General features: G+C 34.5%; 1 protein-coding gene across 1 annotated transcript in view; it reads right to left on the bottom strand.

Moving 5' to 3' along the window:
* LOC110181950 (uncharacterized) overlaps positions 1-17,841 on the bottom strand; it is a 102,614-nt gene that overhangs the window by 76,842 nt on the left and 7,931 nt on the right. The window lies entirely within an intron of this gene.

Raw genomic sequence — 17,841 nt, 5'->3', positions numbered from 1 at the left:
TTTATAATTGTCATAATTTTTGTAGGCTGCCCTACTGCCTTTTCTCTAGTTGTTTTTCCTGTATTTTTCCTTTTTTTTTAATATGGTTTTTTTGGTTGGCTAACTTCGCTCCTCTCATCACCATATTTTCTGGTTGATGGGGCGTTGTGGCTGACGACTAATGCGGCACCTTGAAATGGTTTTTATGGTCATGGCGTGCGTTGGGCCATTTCAATTAAACGTCTGCGATGATGATGATGATTGGGCCAAGAGAGGAGTATGAAGGGGAAAGGAAATCCAAGTAGGAGTCGCCACACAGAATAGATGGTTTTTCCCTTGATTTTTTTTCAGGCACAGAAAGAAAAATATTGACTTGAACATAGAAAATTCTAAAGAATTTCTTAGAAATATATATAATGTTTATAAAGCTTACTCAAGAGTATATCCTTTTTTATTTAGAACGTACCTGCAAGTAAACAGAAATATAATTTATGAATAAGTAGGTGTATTAAGTTTATTATTAAATATTTAAATGTAATTTAAAGGTAGTTAGGTAGATTATATGTCACTTGTTTTATTTACTGTGTTTCTAGTTCTCTCTTATATATTATTTCGTTTTTTTTTTCTGAATTTGTTTCTGTTGTGTCGTGGCCATAATCACAGCCACTTTGTCACCCACCCAGTTTTGGCTCACTTCATGTGGGGTCCAAAAGGCTCCCCCGTCTTCTTGGCTTAATGCAGCTGCCACACGCAAGTGGCGCATAAAAACAAAATGTTTTGCGGGTCTCTAACTCTAACTACAAACTCCCCAAAATCCACGGACGGACCATCTCCTTTCTTCACTTCAGTTTCCCCCCTCCCTGCTTTTCCTCTGGCTAACCGGAAATGAAGATGATGCAGCACAAAAACTATGAAATAAATAAACTTACATGTGCCACACCATGAGGCACTATACTATATATATATATATTTATACACAGAGAAATGTGTGCATAAATGCTGCTTTGCCTCTGCAACTCGATTCAACAATTTGGCAAACGGCAAAATCGGTTTAAAAATAAATATACAAAGTTCAAGGAAAGATGGGAAATGAAGATTTAGGGAATAGAAATCAGGAAAAGATGAAAGAGCTCTTGGAATATGTTAATCAATTATCATTTAGAATGCTTTAAGATTTTAGATAATATTTATATTACTTAAAAGTATTTAAATATCATGAAATAATTTATAGAAATGGCCAAGAAAAATACCTAGGAGTCCTAAAGTTTATGCCCATTATATGCACTTGCTTCTTTTCTTTCCTTTTTCTTATTTCTTTATACATTTAATTAAACTTTCCATTGTGTATGTGTGTTTGTTTCTCTCTGGCTGTTGCATAATTAATTTTATAAAAATAATTTATTTAATTGAAGTTCTGTTTGACTTTTGAACAACAAAAGTTGTGCTTGTCTTTTGTCCAAAGCGTCAACTCTTGCATTATTTTATTTCGTTGGCTTTGTTGCTGCTTGCTGCCTTTTTTATTTATTGTGGAGAAAAACAGAAAAAGTAAAAAAAAGAAAGAGTAAAAAAGATGAAGTACAAAAAGAGCAAATTACAAAAAAAGCAAGCTTTAAAAAAGACACACAATAGAAGGAAAACAATTATTTGAAGCATATCTTTGGAGATTTTAAATTAATTAAGCTTAATGAAAGCATTTTAAAAATGATTCATTCAACAATTGGTTTTAGCTTTCTGAACAGATGTCTTTAAGTTTTTAAAGGGTTATTTTAAAAGTAAGAAGTCAAACTAATGCGTTCAATCATAGCGATGGAAAAAATGAAGTCACCTCTCAGCCAAATTGATGAGGTGGCACCACTTGATGCTTCCCCAAAAAGACACCATACCATCTATAACTATATCTATATCTGGAAGACCCCATCTCCTTTGAATATATCACCCATTTTTTCAGTTTTTCACTTAGACTTCAACCAGACACCTTTCACTTGCCGACATTTCACAAAATAGATCACAAAACAAAAATGTCTCAAAGAGGGGAATACTCTAACATAAAAATACCTAAAGTACTCTTTTATTGATTTATTATATATATAATTATTATAAATTATTAATTTATTTATTTATCATTATTATAGAAATATTATTTGATTTATTAAGTACGTTTTTACAATTTAAAAAAGTTCTTTTGTTACAATTTTATTTTATATAAATAAGGCTTTCACTTGAAAGATTTTATCAAATGTCTGGGCGTTATGCCTCTTATTCTTACAAGTTCTTTCACTTACAAAAATACCTATTATTTGTGCTAGCTAATATACCCCTGCTACCCTCTGATTAGCATTTGTAATTAATTAGCACCTGCCCGCTTCGTTTCGCTTGCTGCCAACAGAAAGAGGAGAGAAAAAAATAGAGAAAAAATGTGGGAGGAGTGGCGGAAAAGAGGAGGAGGAGTGGAGAAGCTAGGTGAATGGAAATAGCCAAAAAAAAAAATGTTGAGAGGGGAAAAACAAAGTTGAAACGGTGGCAGAAAAAAAAAACACCACAAGATTGTGACCATGTAGGCGTTCCATCTTAATGATTCGAGGAGTTGAGGTGGCACCCCCTGTTACCCTCCCCCCCTATTATTTTTCCCGCTCTCCCCATCTTGCACATTTTGTGTCGCCTCATTTTCGTGGGCAAAAGTGTCATCGAAAATTAATTGCTAAACAAATGTCTAATCTTTGCCATTTAAAAAGCGCATAAATCAAGCGCAAATCAAACACTACAAGATACATTCAGAGCCAACTTCAGAGGCAAAACACATGACAATTTTTTATGGGTTTTTTTCCCCCCTGTCTGCTTGTCTGTTTTCTATGGTTTTTTTCTCAGTTATGTGTCTTTGGTGAATGGCAAGTGACTCAATTGGGGGCAAGTGGCAATGGAAATTAAAATGAAACAGAGAACGGGAGACAAAATTGGGAGATATAAGGCAAAAAGAGGACAAATTAAAAAATTGCGTGGCACAGAGATATAGAGAGAGGGGGAGGATGAGAAAGATGTGTGTGGAATTATCAAGGAAATGGGAATATTCAAATTAAGAAATCTTATTAAAAAGAAGACTGAGAAAAACTGACAGCTAGTTGGGTTTAATAATCAAAGAAATATAAGAAAACTGAATGCTTTTATAAAGGTTTAATAAAATTCATAATAAATAATAAAAAGATGCCATAACAAAAACACTTTAAATTCCTCGTTAAATACTTTCTAAATTGTATAAATTTAAATATATATACAATATATATATTGTAGACCTCAAAAGTTCAAAATGAAATCTGTGAGCTGGCTCTCCGAGGAGTGGCCATTGCCATTAGACAGAAAAGCTGGGAAAAGTCCTGCAAACTCATTTCCTATGCTCCTTCAGCTGCTGCTGTCCCTCGCTGTCTCTCTCTCCTCTTCTTCTTAGTCCAGTGTCCTTTCCTTTTCCCCAGGACACTCCTCCTGTCTCTCCCTCCCTTCTCCCCAATGACTTGACCTGCCCCCCTGCCCTGGCCCTGTTCCTGGTGTGGACGACTATCATCCATTTATGATTTAGTCGCTTCCTTCTCTCTCTAGGTCCCCTGTCCTCAGTCCTGGAGTCTCTTTGGGGGCTCCTTTCTCCCTTTTCTCGCCTAGGTTGGTTGCATTTTTATTGCCAACTTTGTTGTTGCACAGTCAACACCTACACAACCCTAAAAGGCAGGGGCGTGGTCATCCAATAGGGAAGGGGGATTATTATCTATTATTATCTAACCTAAAATGGTTGATATTTTATTTATTTAGGGAAATTGTTTATGAAAATTGTTGAGAAATTAATGGAGTTATGTATATGGGAGTTTGTAAAATATATTTGATATTATTATTATAATTATACATTAAGATATTTTATATATTATTTATTTACTATATAGATGAGCATTTTTTCTGACTTGAGTTCTAATTCATATAAGAAACATCTTCTAGTGGATTATGATTCTAAAAATGGGGCTTGTCTAAAAAAAGGCTAAGTCGCTGAACTCGTACTTGGGAATTTTAAGAACACTCCAAGGCTCAAGAAGAGTTTCTTTCAAAAGTTGTAAGTTCCTCTTGTACTTTATTTTATTTATACATTTTGTATATAAAGTTTAAAATGAAAATTCAGTTTTATAGTCAGAATTCAGTATTATATATTGAAAAAATATTATTTTGCGGCTAAACTCAGTTAATTCTGATGATGGAGATAATTATTTTATTATAAAAAGTATTATACAAATCAAATAAGAGCTAATGTAAATATATTATTTTATTCTATCTATTATATATTTCTATCTATTTAAATATTTAAATCATATACATAGTTTTATATTTTTACGACGCCTCTGACTCTGCTTCCCCCTTTTTGAGATTCTACCCTCCCAAAAGGGAAGTTGCTTTTCCCTTTTATACAATTTCGTATATTTTTTTCTTTCCCCTTAATTTTTGTTACCCTTTTTGTATGCTTTTTGCCTCTCACTTCGCACTCTTTTTGAGTGCAAAATGTAAATTTTGATGTCACTGGGAAATTCTGTGGCACTGGCTACTGCCGCTACTGCTGCTTCTTCCTGGTCTATAGGCCATTGACGAGGACACTGTCCAGCATGGTTAAGTTCGTTGGTTCTTGCACTTTTTCCCCACAAACACACACACACCTTGTCCCTCCCCGTGCCATAGTTGCACTTTCTCCTCTACAATTTCATGCTTGACTCGAGTGTGAACTTCCGCCTTTTTTCCCCCGCCTTTCTTCCACTTTTGCCTTTCATCAGTTGACTTGTTCGACGCTTTTCTTTTTGTGCTCCTGGTTTTTCCCTGCAGTTTTTTCTTACAGTTTTGCCCTGCATTTTTCCCCCAATTTTTTTGAGTTTTATTTAAAAATTTTTGTTGTTGTTATTTTTGGTTGACTTTGAGTCCATTTGCAAAAATATTTATTTGGACAATTTTTCATTGGATTGTTGAAGAAAGTTTTTGTTGCCTTCTTCTTCTGCTGCTTGGCGCTTGTTTATTTGCCAAAGGCCCCCTTCCTTCTCGGATACCCCTCCTTTTTTCGCGCTGTGTAAATTTGCGTACAGCTGGCGCACAATTTTAACACTTTTTGTGCAAATTAGATGCAGTTTCTTCTCGAGATATTGTATTCATATGTTTGCAGGTATATACAATCTGTATCAGTACTGCAAGGCAATGAGATTAAGCTTTAAAATATATAATATTATATTATATATGTAAATATTATAATGTAATATAATAATTAATCAAATAAATTGGTCTTAAAGAATTATTTAAATTGATTTTTCGTCATTATATTGTAAAATATGGTTTAGAGTTGAGGAGTTTACTTATAAAATGTATGGAAAAATAATAAAACTTGATTTCCAGGCTTTTCTCCCTTGCAAAAAATTAAATATGTCAGTAATAAATATTTTAGAATTTTGAAAAACCTTTTAAAATGTTTCATGTGCCTGTATAAATTCAAGATATGATGTTAAAATATGCTATGATTGTTTAAAAATCCAAGAAAATACTGAAAACAAAATTTCTGATGGATTCCATATGATCCAACAATTGATTTATTTGCCTGAATATCAGTAAAAATATCTTAAGGCTTCAATCAGTTTCCTTCAACGAAATCATTCATGTTTTTCTAATCCACAAACATTTCAGAACTCCCCACATCCGCCGTTTGGTCGCGGGAAAACAGAAAGAGAATTGGCATCTAATCCAAATTGATTGAATCATTTGCAACATCCGCTTCCAGATCCTTTTTTTTGTCTCGAACCCCCAATTCCCGTCTCTCATCCTTTGCTCCTTTTTATGCACACACAGAACTCCTTTTTGCCACAAGCCCTTCCTTCTAACCCTTTTCCTGGCGGAACACAACTCCTTTATGCCTTTCGCCTTGGCTTTTCGACACTAGTTTTGTGTTGTCGCCCGAAGCTTAATTAGCCCGCAAACGTTAAAACGAACTTTTTGGCAAAGAACAAGGGTTAAGTGTGGATGGTAAAGGGAGGGGAATTACAGAGAGGAAGTTGTATACACTGAGGGAAAAAATTTAGGGGATTTAAGATGAAGTTTTGTACATTTTTGACAGGTCAAAGTTAGGGGAACTTACTTTTCTTGGAGAAAATAAATATATTGATAGTAAAAATAAATTCTTATTTATTATTTATCATGAATAAATGCACTTAATTATTAATACATGCAAATAATTATTAATAAATACAATTAATTATGAATAAATTCATTTTAAAATATAATTTTTCCCTGTTTGTGATAATTCCGCGCTGCTCATTGATATTTGATTACAGAACCTTATGGGCCATGAGACAATGAGAGACTTTTGTGAATAAAAGACACACCGTTTTATCTTTGGATCTGTTTTCCTTTTGAAGGAGTTCTTTTTATACGCTTCTCAACCTTTCTTCACAGCTTCCTATGCCCATATCCTTTTGCTTCCTTTTTGGCGGCTGCCTGACATTTGATGTCTGAGGCGAGATAGGAGAGTGAGGAACTCGGGGTCTTGGCCTCAAATTTCAATGAGCATTTGGGCCACTTAAGCGGTAAACGGAGGTCTCCTGGCTGCCTGGCGGGTAACTGTCATTCGATATTTGCCTAAAAGTAGCTCAGGTAGTAGATCCAGAGACCCGGGAGTTCCAAGTTTCAAGGCTGCAACTAATGCGAGGGAGGCAGAAAAAAGTACGCAGGATAAATATGTTTTGTATCTGTATGCACAGAGAGAAAATTAACTAATTCAAAGTGAATGAAAATATTGAAAAGCAAAAGGAAACTTAAGTAAGAGTCCCCAAGAATACTTTAAAATATAAACGAATTTCTTATTAAATTAGTTAATACACTTTTCCCCCAAGTGTAAAAACAGTTAATGAAGCATTAAGAATGTCTCAAGAAAAAATGCAGGAAATGCTGGGGCAAAAAAATATCACTCAAATGGGAAAATTAGAGTATAAGAGAAAAGGGAGATGGAGGACCCAGAAAGAGAGTTACTTTGTCTCGATGCGGAAATTGCTCTAAGTGCCCTGACACGCAAAATAAACATTGCCCACATTTACCACTCTTCCTTTTCTCTGGCACTCTCCTTACTTTCCCACTTTTCTTTTTTTTACTCTCTTTTACTTTAATAATAATCCCCTCCTAATACTCGTCTTATAGAAGTATATATATTATTCGTCTTATACATGTATATATATTTTTTAACATTTTTCTTTTTTTTGTATTTTTGCGGGTGCAACACACTCTCGAGTACTCAAAGTGAGTCAGTGCAGTTGGCAGAGGGTTTCCCACTGAGCTCCCCCTTTATTATTATTATTATTATTTTTTTCTTTTATTTTTTTATTTTGTTTACTGGTGGATAGGGAGGTTGGGTTGCCCAGTGTCGGGCAATAACCCCTTTTTGGATGGGCGAAACAACTGCAAATTTGTAGCCCCCCATCAAAACCGACAACAAGGGGTGCAAAAAAAAAAAAAGGAAAATTATTATCCCAAAAGGAAGCTGGGATTTAAAAGCGGGCTGAAACGGCACTGTTAAAGGAAGTAAATAGCCCGAAATCATTCAAAATCTCTGCCAAAACCTCAACTTTAGGGCCACAAATTAATTTGAAGCTTTAAAATATTGATTATTTAGGGAGGGCAGCATGAAAAATAAAGGAAAATTGAGTAACTGTTAAGACAAGAGTTAGAAAATTATAATTCTTTTAAAATAAATCAAATTTTTTTTAAAGGAAAATGTAATATTGAAACCTTGAAATAATGATTATTTGAGTGGGGTGTAGGAAAAATAATAAACAATGCAGAAAATAAAATTCTTAGAGTCTGAAGATTATTCCAACACATTTTCCAAAGAAGAAATAATATTTAAATCTTAAAAAAAGAATTAACTTAACGGGGAAGCTGGTAAAAATTCAAAAAAATCACATCAAAAGAGCCCAAAAATATTACTTATGAATATCTAGCTTCAGATTTCAACTCCCTAGTCTTTAGTTTTTCATATATTTCTCCGTTTTGAACCCTTTTCCGGATAAAGGACCCTAGGCGAGCACGAATTTCAGAACTTCAGACTGCCTTTCGCATACCAAAAGTAACGTCGAACCCCAGCAAATGCCATAAAGCTCAGCTCCCTCCGAAAAAAAAAAAATGGAAAACAAGAAACAGGAATCGGGCCAACAACCGCAGTTGGTTTTCCCTAGTTTTTCTTTTTTTTTTACCAACTTCCCCATCTTTTTGTCGCCGCCGCGCCGTCGTAGTTCTCCCCCATTTTGGTAGTTTTCCGAACTCCCCCTTTATTTTTCCTTTGGTGCTCCTCCTGTAGCTGCTGCTCCCCTCCAAAAAATGCCAGCAGAAAAGAGGAGACCGAGTCCAAAGTCCCGGCCTGGCTTTGATTGAGAGTAGTACCCAGTTCCCGGTCACAAAAGGCACTCCCGCAAAAAAAAATAGAGGAAAACCAGGGAAGCCAGCGGGTTTTTTTTCGGGGGCGGTGGAAACGGAGCGCGCTCAGTGGGAATCTGTGACTGCCACTGTGACTCGCAGTGTGACTGTGGCTCAAGTCATTAGGCTCGTCCTTCCCTCGTCCTTTGTTTGACAATTTCAACGCGAAGAGGGTCCCTTCGAAAAAGAAAGGGTTCCACAGCCTACAATCTCAGTCCTTAGGTACCCAAAACCCTGACAGTCATTGTGTCTTAGCCTGGCCAAAAAAAAAAAAAAAAGACGACAACAACTGAGGGGATAAATCAGTAGAAAGGCTTGACTTGGGGGGAAAGTCCACATACTTCAGGCTTTAACTCTATTCTTTTCTTCTTCTTTTTTCTCCCCTCAGTTCTTGAATTATTCAAGAACAAAGTACAAGTCATTGCTCCTTAAAGAAGTGCAAATAAAACTGTATAATAATATATATTAAAAGCTTTAAAAGGTATTAAGTTACCCAAAAAAGTATCCCTTTTAGTCCTGCCTTTCCGCTTGCCTCTTCCTAAAGCTTATTTCATTTTCTTTTCTTTTTTTTTTGTACAGTATTTATATCGTAGTTCTTTGTAGTTTTTCCTGTTTTTTTCCTTTTTCTTTTTTTTTTGTAGCAAATTTCAAACGCTAAAAGTCAAGTCAAGAAGGGAATTACATACAAAATATTTTATAATAAATTCCAAAATGGCAAAAGGAGCAGGCACACACACACACACACACACACACACTCGCACACACGAATGCAAATGGGGCGAGGAAAGCAGGGTAAAATAAAGTATTGCAGAAAAACTAGTTTGCAAAGCTCCCCCCACTCCCCCATTTTTTCCTGGATTTTCCCCTCATGTGTAGCAGGAATTATGATGACATACAAGAGAGGTTGGACAGGGGGAGTGGGGGAGGAGTAGGAGGAAAAGCGAGGGTAATACCGGGGATTGTTGGATTGCATGGCGCTATGTTTTGCCAACTTGTCTACTTAATCCTTACGTGAGGGAGTGGCTAAAAAAAATATATACATATATGTATTCATAAAATATATACATCAAGCAGAGAAAAAAGGGCGAAATAAAACATTTATATACATATATATATATATATAGGTATTTTATACATATATTGTTTTGCGGGGGGGTCATTCATTTAAATATGCCAACGCTGGCCATGCATGGTCGGCCCCAAGGGGGGTAGGGTTGCAATTGGCCCTCCTCCCACCAAACCACATTCAGTTGGGGTGGCAACCCTAAGCGGCGTCTCTGATTATTTGCATAAATTAATTACAAAAACGTTTCGCCTTCAGCGGTGTCAGAGAGAAGTGTGTGTACACTTTACAAAAAATAATAAAGCCAAAAAAAAAATATACATGTTTTTATATGATTAAATAAAAATACAGATAATATATATATATTATTTAGGAAGAAGAAAAATTTAGAGAGCTACAATTTTAACAGTTACACATTCAACATGTCACAGAACCCTCACTTGAGAATTTTTAGAGCCACAATTTTGTGTGTTTTGTAGAGTTAGAGGTTAAATATATTTTATAAATTAAATATTCTCCATGGAAATATTTGTATAGTCATGAAATAGCATTTAAATGCATTTAAAATATTTTTTTATAATTATATACTGAAAGAAGTCCCCTTCTCTATACACAATTTTTCCCAGTGTTTAATGGGGTATCCAATGTGCGTACCGCCAGTGGCGGAGGGTTGCAATATAACCGGGACTGGGGCTGCTGCTGCTGCTGCGGTGGTGGCACGCACATGAGGTTCGCCAAGGTAAACTTTTTTAATTATGAAAATTAAGTGCAGCGACGACGGCTGCAGCATAAGAACAGCAAAGAGATGAAGAAGCGACACCCAATGGGGGGTCAGAGAGAGCGAGGGGGAGAGGGGGAGAGTTGCATGGTGCATGTTGCATGGTGGGGGCGGAATAAGTGGGGGTTTTTTTATACACCTTACAAGGCAGCAACTTTATGAGTGTCGCTGGCAAACAGATGGTTTGCATTAATTGAATCTGCAGATTTTTTCCAGCAATAATCCAAAAGGAAAGTCGAAGAAACAAATGTGAAATGTGAGTTGCCGTATTAATTTTTCATTTTACTTCACCTGCTTTGCATGCAAAAATAATATAAAAGTGAAATACATTAGAAATACAATCTTAATGGTATTTTTTAGGTTCAGGAAGTGCATTAAAATAAGCAACTGAAGTTATTTACATGTTAAATGTGCATTAAGATGTGTTTCTCAAGACATGTTAAATGTATAATTATTTAAGGTAGGAAATGTAATAAATATGTCCAACAAATCAAATTTTGAAAATTTCATAACTCAGCCAAAAGAGCATTAATTTTAATTCGGAAAGGGTTCCCATGTTAGTTTTTTCCAGCTTAACAAATCTGCATACTCCACTTAAAATTTTAAAAAATTAAAATTTTTGTTGAAATTTTTTGGCAATTTTAACGACTAAACCCCTTAAAAAAATTTGGAAAAAATTTCAACTATTTATTTTTCTTCCAAACATGTCTAGATCGATTCGGCTGTTAAAGCTGATCAAGAATATATATGATTTATAGGGTCGGAAATGATTCCTTCACAGCGTAACAAGCTTCTGACTAAAATTATAATACCCTGCAAGGGTATAAAAAGCAATCAATATTTTGAATAATATTTTTAAACCATTTTTAACCACATTTCTGCTTTATTATTGGTAGATTGATGATTTATGTTTTGTTTTGAGTATTTTCCAACGTTCCTGGAATGTCATGAAATACAATCCCTGAAATGCTTTTTGTTTAGCTTCAGTTTTGGCTTCCAGGAAAACTAATTTCAGAACCTAAGGGAACGGGGGATTACCTAGCCAAGTGGTAATTCATTTGGGCCATTACCTGCGCGGATTTAACTGTTTTTTCGCTTGACTCCAAAAGCGGTCTTAACCACTCCCATTGAATTTTGGCCAAAAGCAAAAAAAAATGAGAATACAACAAAGGAAGAAAAAACATCTGAGAAAAGCACTTAAAATTCCAAACAAAAAAATTCAACGTCAAACGCTTAACGCAGGCGCAACAAAAGGAGCTCTGGCCTCCCCTTTAAAAAAAAGCCCCTCTACAACGCACGCCTCTGTGCCTGGAGAATTGGAATAGGATCGCTGGGCAAAAATTGCTTTTTAAAATGCTGTAACTCATTTCGAGTTGTTTTGTTTTCTTTATTTTTGGTGAAGCTAATTAACTGTTAAATGAGCGTTTCTGGCCCAGAGTGAGTTGTGTGTGGGTGTGGGTGTGGTTGTGAGTGTTAGTCACTCGACAGATTCAAGAAATGTTGTTAGCTTCAAATTTGATTTACGTCTTGGCCTATCTTCATCTCTGTTTTTCCACCATTTTTCCAAACTTATTTACACAGAAATATTTATTACTTTTAGTTTTGAAATTTGATTTGATTTAATTTATTTTATTTATATTGTAACCATTTTAACCTAGAGAAATGTTTACATTAATTTTCAGTATATTTATATTGCTTTATATTTTTAATAATTATTTTTTACTAAAAGAATTCCCTGTGAAGACAGAAGAAATGTACAAATTATACAATTTCCTATCCAAAAGTTTTTAAAAAATTAAGGACAATTTATATGTAGAAATATATATTTCTTTCTATTTTTCTACAGTTTAATTTCAACTCTTTTCTTCCTGTGCACTCTTATGTCTTCTCCTAGCTTTTTTCGTAGTTTAATTTTATTTTTCTTTGGGACACTTTCACTTGCCATACAAATGAAATTGTATCATTAGCCGCGGACGCATTTCGCCAGCATTTTGCAAACGGATTTCTATGGGTCTTCTTTTATTTTATTTTTATTTTTATTTACATATATACATATATAGATATATATCTATTATATATAAATGTATAGATATATATCTTTTTTTTCCCAATTGAAGGCGCCTTGGTCTGCACCTAAAGTGCTTTTGTTGTTATTGCTGGACTCTCTTGCTGTGAAACCGGAAATTTTTGTCATTAGCTGGGAAATTTTATTTTCGCTTCGTTTCATTTTCGGATATATTTTCCCTGTCTGTTTCGCATTTTTCCTTTCGTGTCTTCTTTTGAGTTTTCACGAAGCGTTTTCCTGAGACCGCGCGACCTTATCCTCTGAGAATGGATGCCCGGAAAAGGAGGAAAAGGATAGTCATTCGTTGGTTTTGTGGAATTATATATATAGAGTATGATGTGAGATTAAGAAATTATCTCAAAATTTGTTGAAGAAATAATGAAGTTATGACTTAAAAATAAATTTAGATTTATTATTATATCATTTATATCTTAATATCATACATATATTCTCATATCGTATACATTTTTATATAATATATATCCTCTTATATTCCGTATATCCTATTAAATATACAAAAATATATATGCTATGCTCTCAAAAATCTTAGAAAAATTAGTTTAAAAAGGGGTTAAAAATTAAATATTTATATTTTCTTAACTTCTTAATATATGATTTCTATTTAGTATTCAATTTATTCTTATTTATACTTGGTTATTCGAATATTTTGCCTTTCCCCTTATATCATTTTACTTTTTGGCAGTTTTCAGGCTTCTTGCTTCGTTCTTTTTCGCTTTTCCTTTTCCTTTTTTTTTTTTATATTCTCTTTTTTTGCTCAACAATTTTTATCGGGCCATGTGAATTTTCGCTAGTCCTGGGAAATGCCCCGATACTCCCCACGCCCTCTCTTCCCCTGACTTTTCCTGGCTGTTGCTTTATCATTTTTCTTCGTCTGCTTTTGCCACCCCGCCCTACCCCACTCCCCTTCTCTTTATTTTTTGGCCAAGCTTAGTTTTTGGGTTCGAAGGCTACTTGCACTGCCAGCGACATATATTCAACCAAAAAAAGAAAAGTACCGAAAAAAAAATAGAAGAAAAAAGCGGAAGCAGGGGGCAGGGGGGGAGGGGATCAGGGGGCGGAAGCAATACATTCACATTTTGTATCACTGAGGGTGTGTGTGTGTGTGTGTGTGGGAGAGAGGACAAATGATAAATGAATTTGTGATAAATGAAGCATGTGGCCAAAAGTTGAAAATACTTTTTACACACAGTTTTGGAATCCGTTTTTGGCAAGAAGCGGGAAATGGGGGAAATCCCCCCCTCAGGGTGGTATAAAGAGAGGGAGGGAGATTGGGGGTTTCCACTAAAGATATATCGAATTATGAGGGGTGGGGAGGGAGGTAGGGAGGTAGAAAGGCAGCTCCGTTTATTGCCAGTTTCAGATATCAGAAGTCCGACAGTTTTTGGACAAAAGCTCGCTTCATTAACATTGGCTTTTCCATTTCCACTGATCCCCTACCGCCCCCTGTGTCTGTGTGTGTGTGTGTGTTCACCTGTTTTCCACCCTCCTCACCTCTCCTCCTCCTCTTCGTATTTTGTTATGCAAACTTTACTGGCATTTTCCAAACTAATGGAGTAGCAGCAGCAGCAGCAGATCTTTAGGTCCTGCAAGTGATGGCAATGATTTGCTGTTCGATTTGTAAGCGCAATACACTCGAAAAAAAATATAGAAAATTAAAGGAAGCATTACTAAATAAAGTTATTAAATTAAATTAATGTATTCTAGAATATTTAATAATAAAACTTTGAAGAAAATCTGTCTGGTCTTATCTAAGAAATACATCACTTTTTTCCGCTAGAATTCTCAACTAACCAGTAAGCATATGTATTTCCACCTTATTTATAACTTATTTTCATATAAATCAATGATTTTTTTAATCAATTAAAGTAAATATATATTTTATAAATTTGTAAATATTATATTTACACATTTTAACTAATTTTCAAAATACTTCAAGGTTCCTTCTCTTTCTGTGCACTGCTTTTCTCTAGTACCTTCTTCTTTTTCTTTGAGAAAGTAGCCAAACAAGTGAATAAAACGAAGAGGAGGAGCAGAAGAAAGAGGAGGGTACAGAGAAGTAGGAGAAATGGGAAATGAACGTGTGGGAGTGAGGACCAGAAGTGGAGCGATTACTTTTGAATAGTTTAACAGCTGTTCCAACTAAATGTGCGGGGGCCATAGAGCGGGAAAAAGCGAGAAAAATAGAGGGAAAACTACGGAGGGGGAAACTCGAAAGGGGATGCAGTAAAATAAATGGTCAAGTAATTGAGAATCGAGATTGGTGCGGGGATTAAGTTGAAAATGAGTGGCTCTTTTTCACAGTGAAATAACTTTAGTTTGCAGCTTTTACAAGAACAAAAAAATGCATTCTCATGGGTATAATCTTGGAAAAAAAATAAAAGAAAATAAATTAAATGTGGCCTAGGAAAATAAGTTTTAATAAAGCTAGATTAAAAATACATATAAGTAAATAAACCAACTAAATAATATAACTTTACTGGACTTTTCTGTTCTAAATTCTCTGGCACTTTATAGTTTTGGCAATTTTTGTGAAAATTATATATTTATATACAACAAAGTTATAGCCAGTTCCAGTCCCTAGACTCTTTTCAGTATCGTCTAGACAAGGTCTCAAGGTGTCCATTGTTTCGCGTTCTCTGGTCAGCGTGTGTGTTGCCATGTAAATCAATGCATTATTTTCCCACGTCGTTTTCAACGAACAAAAAAAATAAAGCCAAAAACTCATTTATCAGAGGCGGCATTTCAACAACAAAAGCCAGTCACACCAATAACAATAACAACAACAACACCAACAATAACAACAACCACACCAACATCAGCCCACACACACAACAATAACACCACCAACAACAGTGTAGAATATATAGAAGATGGGGGCAATATCGAACAAGAAATGAGCAGAATCATCATTTATATAGCCCATAACTAACCATTGCCCACCATATAAGTCAGAGTGTGTGTATGTGTGTGTGTGGAGTTAAACAATTCGTATGCTGATGATTATATAGGGTGATGCCTATTAACGCTTCAAATCAAATTAAATCGAAGCAAAAGTTTGGTTTATAAAAGAAAAGGTAGAAGGAAAAGGGGTTTAAGAACACGAACACGAACAAATTTTATGTTATTTTAAAATTCTATATTATATATATATTCCATATATTAAAATATTTAAATGAACCTTGTTTAAATCTCACAAACTATTGATTTATTTCAAAACAATTTATCAAAGAAACCACCTTCTAAAATCAATAATAAAACGTTATATGTAACGTCTTTATACATAATTCTCAGAAAACTAAATTATATATAAATATTATATAAATACCTCCCACAACATTCAGAGCATTCCGACTTCGTCTTCACCCCAATTCCAATTCCAATTCCAATTTCTAATTCTTTGATATCTGCTTTGTTTTTATGGTGGACAACAATGAACATTTAATTTATGACCAACATTTAATTGCGAAAATGCAGCTTGTTTGTCCGGCTTTTCTAGGGCGTTATCCGACATATATATAGATATATGTATATGTATATTTATATTCCCGAATATATATTTCAAATAATGACCACAAAACTGTCATTAGACACGGCGCATAAACAGCAAAAAGAACAGTGTGGGGAGACAAAAAAAAGGCAGAAAATTAAAGTGGATGGCAAACAGAGCGCATCGATGGCATTGAATAATAATATTTCATCGCCTCGGCAACTCCTTGGGATACTTCTTCTATATATACATATATATATAGAGATATATATATCGTGTATATACCTTCTTCTCCACCTTTTTCATTCTGTTTGTTCATAATTTGTTTGTGCATGAAGTGTTTGTTGTACTCCGAAGGAGGCGGAGGAGGAGGAGTGAGGTTTGTGCATAATTCCATTGGTTTAATTGATTCGAAAAAAAAACGAAGAAGAAGTTGAGAGGAAAAATTCAAATCACGAAAGTGTTAAGAAATCGAGCGAAAGAAGCCTGAAGAATCGGGAACCCTTCTTAACCATCTCTCGTTCTTCCTGCTCAAACAGGTTCTGTCAGCGAACTGCGAAGAATTCTTTACTTTATTTTTCATAGTACAGAGAAATAAAATTTAAGGAAAAACCTACGAAATCTTTCAAAATATTACCAGAAACCATCCAAATAGCTGTAAAATGTATTAAAACAATACTATAACATGACTAGATTGAGTTGTCTGCGGACGCTGATAAAAAATATCTAATAAACTTCATAATTTAGGTTCTTTTTAATAGAAAAAAGTTTCAAATAAGCTAATTTTATTTAGTTTACATGACTAGATTAAGTTGGCTGTAGATGCAGATCAAGAATATCTAATAAATATCACAATTTAGGTTCTTTTTAATAGAAAAATGTTCAGAATAATCAAAGCAACACTCCTTTATATATAATTTATTTCATTTACAACCTCTTGAAATATATTTATTTAAATTCTTATATCAAAAAGTCTCTCAAAATTTCTCTCTCTGCTGGAGTTTCGTGTTTTCTTTTGCCCCCCTCTCTATTTTTGAACCTGCGTGCCCAAGAGTCAACATTCCTACCTCTCTTTCTCTCTCTCTCTCTCTCACACTCTCTGTCTCTGTTTAAAGTGGAAACCTGTTTTCTCAATAATAAAAACTAATTTATTTACTAGTTGTAGGTACAAAGAATAACAACAAACAACAACAACAAACAGCAGCAGCACATATGGCTCACAGGTCCCAAAGAAAACGACTGAGAAATATACATACATTTACTCCAAAAACCATGGCGACAAAATACAAAAAAAAAGAGCAGGGAAAAAGGTTCATAGGTACGGGGGACGGGGGGAGAAAACTCGAAAAAACTGCGTGTGTGGCTAATCAGAATCAAATTGATTTAAATTTGAATGGTTCGATGGGTAAAGTGCGAGTTTAAAAGGTGGAAAGGAGGGGTTAATGGACGGGGCAGGGAAGGTGAAGATTTGAAGTGAGAAAAAAAATGCGATAAGTTCCCAAGCGGCTCTTTTTCTTTTTATTTTTTTGGGTATTTTTTTGGGAGGTTTTTTTATCTGTACTTTCTGATTTCGAACCAGTTTTAATTTTAATTTATTGGTTGTTGGGGAAAAGTGTTTCAAGTTGCAACTGCAAATGTATTATCTAAGAGGATTTTTCTTATAAAAAACGAACTAGTTTTTGAACTAGTTACCTAGGGTTTTAAAAGAAAAATGCGTCAAGATATAAGATATATATTTTTGAACTTTTAAACTTGTCTAAAATTAACAACAGATTTCTTAAAATTTATTTTTTTCGATAAAAAGGAGAATTTAAAAGAAATTTATGCAAATTACCTAAAATTTAATACTAGAAAAATAAACATTTTCCTCCAAATTAGACCCAAAACTCTTTTTCTATTAATCACAGGTAAACACTAATTGATTTGCCAAATATTTGTAGATCGAGTACAAAAAAAAACAGAACACCCGAAAATTGGTTGGAAAATTT

Source organism: Drosophila serrata, unplaced genomic scaffold, assembly GCF_035046125.1.
Source record: "Drosophila serrata isolate PLE 108 unplaced genomic scaffold, ASM3504612v1 contig_276, whole genome shotgun sequence".
Lineage (NCBI taxonomy): Eukaryota > Metazoa > Arthropoda > Insecta > Diptera > Drosophilidae > Drosophila > Drosophila serrata.
This window is presented reverse-complemented; position numbering and strand designations above follow the sequence as displayed.